Source organism: Carassius auratus, chromosome 7, assembly GCF_003368295.1.
Source record: "Carassius auratus strain Wakin chromosome 7, ASM336829v1, whole genome shotgun sequence".
Taxonomy (NCBI): domain Eukaryota; kingdom Metazoa; phylum Chordata; class Actinopteri; order Cypriniformes; family Cyprinidae; genus Carassius; species Carassius auratus.
The window spans coordinates 22,258,814-22,265,912 of record NC_039249.1 but is presented as its reverse complement, the minus strand read 5'-3'; the positions used below and the strand labels follow the sequence as shown (position 1 = coordinate 22,265,912).

Genomic DNA, 7,099 nt, shown 5'->3' with positions numbered 1-7,099 from the left:
GTTCCCAATCACAATGGAGGACAGGTTGATTATTGCTGTTTCGCGTTTGCAATAATCTATGATGTGTCCCTGTTTACGTACAGGGACATAAAAAATAGATTAAAAGTGATACGTGGACCAAGGTGTCTGAGATTGTTCATTTTAAGTAAAGGATCTTAATATTTAGTCCACAACAATATTTAATGAGGTTAACTTATAACTTTACCCTCCTTGTGGTTAGTCTGCACGAGATCAACAAGCTGTTTGCTTTGCGGCCGCTTTAAATTCAAAATAAGCATTCGATCTACGTCAGAGCGTCTGAGCGCTCACGAATCTTTCTGCAGCGTCGTGAGCAGAGCGGCAAGAGCGATTTTTGACGCTCTCGACGCCGGCGGTGTGAACGCACAGTGAGACGCGCGTCTCACGCAGGCGGTCTGTAAGCTCTAACCTGTTAACATAGGAGCCGATTTAAAAACCGACACGCCACGCGGCTGAGACGCTTGCGCCACGCATCCAGTGTGTCGCCGGCCTGACGCGCTGCCAAGATGGCAAAAAACGCTACAGTCTGTGGTTCTAGTACACCCCCCAAAAAGAGCAAAGAGCAAAATAGCACCCCTTTACGATTATTTAATCTTAAAGCAGATACACCACAGCCCTTGCAATAGTTAACATTTTCATTATGTAAGTGTAATTTTTTTTTTTCTCAGTGACAGATTACAGTTACATTTATTTTATAATTAAATTATGTAATTGCGTTTCTAGTTTGGGAAGAATGCAATTGAACCACAACCAATGTAACCTGCAAAATAAATCACTGAATGCAACAGCGAACAGGTCTGCGTGAATCCTTAGTGACCGGATTCAAAAGAATCGAGTCACTGAGATGAACCACTACTGTTCCTTTTGTCAGAGAAGGCGGGAGGGTAAATCCTGCAGAAACGGGATATATTCGAATTTCACCAGCGCGCCACCAATCGCTGTTCTCGGCTGGAGTTAGTTGGTACCGCCTCCTCCAAGACCACGCCCCCGACAGAGAGGATCCTCCTGCTGTGGTTGTTTTCCCATGTTAGCCAATTAGCAACCTAGCATGCAATTTGAGGTCTGGCGCCTTGAGTGAATAGTGCATTTTAATTTATCATTCAAATCCTAACCTTACACGATTCAACATTTGAGAGCGGTTTTACCAGGCTTCACAGGCTTTGATTTCTCGGCGGAGGAGAAAGAAGTGATCCGGAGTGTGTTGCGGGGTGAGTTGGCTCTGCTTGCTAGCGGACGTTCGCTAGCTGTCGTCGTCGCAGTGCTTCATTCAGGCTAAAAGTAGCTAACGTTAACTCTCACAGTTAATGAAGCGAAAACAGCTGTCCTCTCCAAATGGCCAGTAAATCACCCGGGTGACGTGAAATTAAAAGATTCCGACATTAAATCATGTTTGTTTTGAAGTGATGTATGTCAAGCTAGTGATTATATAAGAGTATTTGTCGAGGCTCTAGCTAGCCGCACTTAACTTAGCCTGAATGGCTACACAAGGTTTTTAATCTCTGCTGTGTTGATTAGCTGCTCATCCTGAAGGTCTAACTATCATTTTCTGCCTTTGACCTGTCAGCGATCAGTGCTGGCTTATTGGAGTCTTCTGAACTAACGTTCCCGAATAACCATGTTGCTTTGATCACCGAGCAGTTGAGTGTTTACCGGCAGAACCATTCAGCAGGACTTCCTGATATGTAGCTAGAAACACTTGGCAACATCGAGTGCTAACCAAACTGTCTTATCGCATGGTCTCGATGTTTGGTTGGTAATTAGATGTTATTTGTCGATTTTTATCAATTAGGGAAGAGTTAGTGATCGAATGTTGTTTTTATTTTGGTGTGATCAGTTTGTGTTGGTCTGAACTCTGCATCGGACAGAGGCGGTTACTGCTCGCCGCCTGTTTTTACTCTTCGATAGAGGTTTCCGACTGCGGTGAAGTTAGTTTGACGTTTGACATTCATTAGACATTCGGTTTTATACCAGTTAAACTCTTTGCGCCTGTTTTGCTTTGAGGCCGAACTAACACCGATAGACATAAATATATGCCCTTTACGTTGCACAAGGCTTCGTTTCTAAAAGAAGAAGAAAAAAAAAACATATAAATCAATTAAACAATTTAACTACATGACTTTATACTATAAAACCAATACTAAAATGTTCAGGAAAAACATCCCTGATATTGCACAACGCTCCGTTTTTGGAATTCCCATTTTATGTGTGTTATAATAATTGTCAAACTTTTAATGTATGCATTTTTTTCTGATTATGTCTGTTTTGTTTTTATATATGTTACAGAGACCATATTTTTGTGTAACATACTGTACCTACTTTAATTAAACTCTGACACTGTTTGAGATAAAGTTATCAAAACATCTGTAAAATATTCAGAATGTTATTCCCTGTAAAGGATGTTTTTTTCATATTTTGCTAGTATTGTTTTTATATACAGTGCTGACAACATATTTCTGATTTGGTTAATGTACTATACCTACTTTAATTAAAATCTGACACCTTTTGAGATAAAGGTATCAAACCACCTGTAAAAATCTCTAAATATTATTCCTTTAATTCCACAAGGCTTATTTTTCCAAATTGGACCTTTATTTTTTATAAACCGTAGTGAAATCAAATTTTTATTATACTGTACCTACTTAAATTAAACTCCCCCCCCCCCCCCCCCTCTTTCCTCATTGTGCTTGTATTGTTTTTATTTACAGTAATGGCAACATATTTTTTATATGGTTAATGTACTGTACTTACTTAAACTCTGACACCGTTTGAGATAAACATATCAAACCAACTGTAAAATATCAAGAATATTACTCCCTATAATGCAATGCTTTGTTTTTCAGGTTATGCCTTAAAGAGCCAGTAAGATGAAAATTCTAAGCTTCCTATCACTGTTTATAAGTCCTGTACATTAGGTTTAAATCCATCCAAGGTTAAAAAACATTGTCATTTTGTCAAAATATCATTTTAAAATTACCTCAATTCTCAGAGATTCCCAAACGGTTCGCGCGAAGCTGTTCAAAAGATTCAGTTTCCTTAAACCCCACCTTTCGGTAGCAAACTGTGTTCTGATTGGTCAACTAACATAGTCAGGTTTGATTGGTTGTTCCGCACACCTCCACGGTAAACTATGCGTTAGCATCTGTTTGGGGTGAATTATGTCTTATTCCTCTCATCGCAAAGCAAACAGTTAAATAAAAAACTTGAACAGTCTTGCTGCTTTTTCTTCTGTGTGGCTGTATTTAAGCCGCGCGCTTAATTTTGAATCTGAATAGTGCATTCAGCGCGGGGGCGTGGTCACGAAGGGAGACATGAAAAACAGACATCGCGTTGTTTTCAAATGGATTACTTTATCACAGAATATCTGTTTTCGGCAGCACTTGTTTAGTTTTAAAGTAGACATGTCAAGCTTTCTATAGATATCTCTCTCATGTCTCTTCGTTGAGTATTCACGGAGTTACACTTCATTTTAATGACGTGTTTGTACATGACGATCAGCACAAACAAAGGCTGCAGACAGCACACATACTGATAAGGCGCTCGGGAGAAAACAGACACATAACTTCATAATCATACTTTGCGTGTGATTCGGAGATGCTCGTTGTTCTAATGAACCATCTTTTATGGCCAAACGCTTTGAAAATCCCGCTGTACTCACCGAGATTAGAAAAGCAGTCATCAGTGAAATGTTGTGAACACAACAAAAGGGATTTGTTATACTGCTCTGGTATTGTGGTGAAAATGAATTTTAGCTATTGGTTCTTCTGATCTTCTTTCTTTGGCAGTGAAAATAAAACAAACGGTCTCCTCGACATGATGCTCTCACACCAAACAGAGCGTCTGTGTGTGGGGGTGGGGCAGGTCAGAGTTCCGTTTCTCCCAACACGGTAGGCGGAGATTATTATGCATAGCGTTCCTAGTGACGTACATAGAGATGGCCAGAAGATTTGAAATCTATAACGTCTCGTTTCAGCGATTCAGAGTCGACTCCTTACTTTAGAAGCCAATAACTTTATAAATCGTGTACTTATTGGTTTAATTATTTGTACATTGTTTACACAGATGGACAGCTACATCATACACTGTAATACAGGTAATTTTTGATTTCCCATCTGTGTGGCTCTTTAAAACATGTTTTTGATATGTTTAACATACTCTCCACTAGATGTCACACTCTTATTTACCGTCCTTGATGTTACCACGGAATGCCTGTCATTCATTCAGCGCTTATCATGGCGGAGATACTGTTGATGAGAATCAAGAGTAAATCCATACACGTCATTCACAATGATCAGGTGTAATGCTAGGAATACTATAAATCTGTGGAAGCATTTAATACCACGCATAAGGCCCCATGATTTCTGCAATCAATAAATGAATGGCGGATGCCACGGGGAACTGTTTTGTTTAATGACATGTCGTATTTTCCAGACTATAAGTCACACTTTTTTTTCCATAGTTTGGCTGGTCCTGCGACTTCGTCAGGTGCGACTTATTTATCAAAATTAATTTGACATGAACTGAGAGAAATGAACCAATAGAAGCAATATTGTCTACAGCCGCGAGAGGGCGCTCTATGCTGCTCAGTGCTCCTGTAGTCTACACTGTAAACATATAGCGCCCTCTTGCAGCTGTAGACGATAATGTTTTCTCTACCAGTCGATACACATAATGCAATTTTGAAAGATGCTTTGACAGATTACTTGTGTTTCCGCCCTTACATGCAAATATTGTTTTGCACTTATGACAACGAGGGTTGTCAGCATTAACTCTAGTGAAGTATAACCACACTTTGGAACGTTTTGCCATCCGCCATCATCACTCTTTGTAATAAGTGGGAGTTTTCGTACTGTTATGCGTGTACCGCGCTCGTTCTTGTTGTGTGTGTGTGACTGACAGACAGCCTCCGCGGCGCGCATGCAAGTTCTTGCAGATCTAACAGACAAACGTCTTAATAATATCGCAAATTAGAAATGTTTGGTAAGATAAAATCTGCATGATAACATTAAACAAATCTCTTCGCCATCGTCACTGTTTATTATGAAGCAGGAGTTTACGTACAGTTAATGCATGTGCGTGCGCTCGTTGTGGTGTGTGTGTGTGACTGACAGACAGACAGCCTCTGCGGCACGCATGAGAGTTCACGCAGATCTCACGGACAAACGTCTTAATATGATCGCACATTAGAAATGTTTGGCGAGATTAAATGTGCACGACAACATTATTAAGCAAAAATACATTATTTTTTTTTCCTCCAGTACCGAAAGCAGAACCGATACCGTCAGATCTTACTGATACTATGGTCTTTCATAATTTAGCCCCGGGGCCATTTTAATACCGGGTTTCGGTACCCATCCCTACTTATAGTCCAGTGCGACTTATGTTTTTTCCCTCGTCATGACGTATTTTTGGACTGATGCGACTTATACTTAGGTGCGACTTACTGTGCGTTCACACCCCCGGCGTCGTGAGCATCAAAGTGGCCGGAAGTCATTCATTTTCAATGTAAGCCGGCGTCAAGCAGCGGCGAGGAGCAGCGCGGCTCGATTTGGCTGTTGAGAGCGTCGAGGAGAGTTGAAATTAAGGCAACTTTATGGTTATGAGCTATGACGCGGTTGGGCAGCAACCAGTCGGAACGTAGAAGTCCACCGCTTCAGAGGATTCCAGAGAACGCAGCTCTTACCACATTAGTTCCCAGCACAATATAAATGTCAATAGCATTTGTCACTGAATATAATAAAAAAAGAAAACCGAGAATCAAATTGAGAGCTTGCAAATCAAAATCGAATCAAATCTGGACATATGAATCCATACCCAGCCGTATATGTACAGATGTATTATTTTACAGTTGGTTTAATACTATTAGCTAGTGCTGGGCAATTTGACCAAAAATCTATATACATTTTTTTATTTTTATTATACTGGTTTTCCGGTTTATGACATTTTGTTTTAATGCATAATCAGGTGTACAATGCATTTTCTGCTCGTTAATATTCCAAGTCCTGCTTGCCACTAAGGTGCTGGAGCAAATTGCTTGTGTTGCCGCCTTTGGCGACAATTTTAGCCCGACAGCACTTGCATAAAATAGATATTATATATGCATAATCTGCAGTGCATATGCAGTCCGCAGCACGGACTCATTGTGCTTTCACACACATATATATATATATATATATATATAATTTTTTTTCAGCATTGTAAATCTTTTATCACAGAACAGTATCAGTCTTTCATATGGACATTAGTTTAAACTCAATAAATATAAACAACGCATTATTCATGCATTTTACTTCTAGGGTTGTATAATAAGCTGCTCAAGAAAGCGGCAAAACATTTAAACACAATAATTAGCCTACTTGTTAAAATATCTAAAATTAAAACACCACAGACAGAAACAGTCTCATGCATTTTGTATTTAAATCTTTATCACAAGCAATCCCACGGATCTTAATGAACTTTGTTTTTCTGCTTCCATAAAAGTGAACATATATATTGTTTTCCTTGTTTATCTAAAAGTGCTCTTTTTCTTGTTTTAAACCTAACCAAAAATTTTAATTTTTCCCGCAAACAATGTGCTTTCACTTTAATTCAGCGCCTGCAGCACAGCAAAAAAAGATTCGGTACGTTAACAATCGCTGCAGACGCACCCCTCCTTGAACACCCTGACCACAACCTCGTGCCGCTGGAGTCCGTTAAGCAGACGGACTATGTGTGAAACAGGCGTTGTAACGTAACGCCAGAGCACTGCTGAGTTTACCCTCACCACGCCTCGCAGTCCCTGCTTAGAAGTACAACATTGTAAAGGGTCCGTCTGAAACATTTTCGCGCTGCGCAGCATAACGTTCATTCCGAACGCTGAGTAATTAAATACACCGGTATGGCGTATATTCAAAATTAACATCGTAACGAAAATATACACTGGTTTTTGGTATGAACTGGTTTAACGCCCAGCACTACTATTAGCAGTACTATATATGTATATAAAATACATGTAGGTGGGTGAATAATACATCCTGCGGATGCATTGGGACGCATCATCAGTGATGTTTCCTGGGGTCATCGGATGTTTCAACATAATACGCCC

The 7,099-nt window shown here is 39.9% G+C and overlaps 1 protein-coding gene across 2 annotated transcripts in view; it reads left to right on the top strand.

Moving 5' to 3' along the window:
* The first annotated feature begins 999 nt into the window (after positions 1 to 999).
* sin3ab (SIN3 transcription regulator family member Ab) overlaps positions 1,000 to 7,099 on the top strand; it is a 51,542-nt gene continuing 45,442 nt past the window's right edge. The window contains exon 1 of one of the 2 annotated variants that reach the window (XM_026267928.1): positions 1,000 to 1,226. The gene's annotated coding sequence lies outside the window, so the exon portion shown is untranslated. The remainder of the gene's footprint in view (positions 1,227 to 7,099) is intronic. The other variant, XM_026267929.1, reaches the window with a different exon arrangement.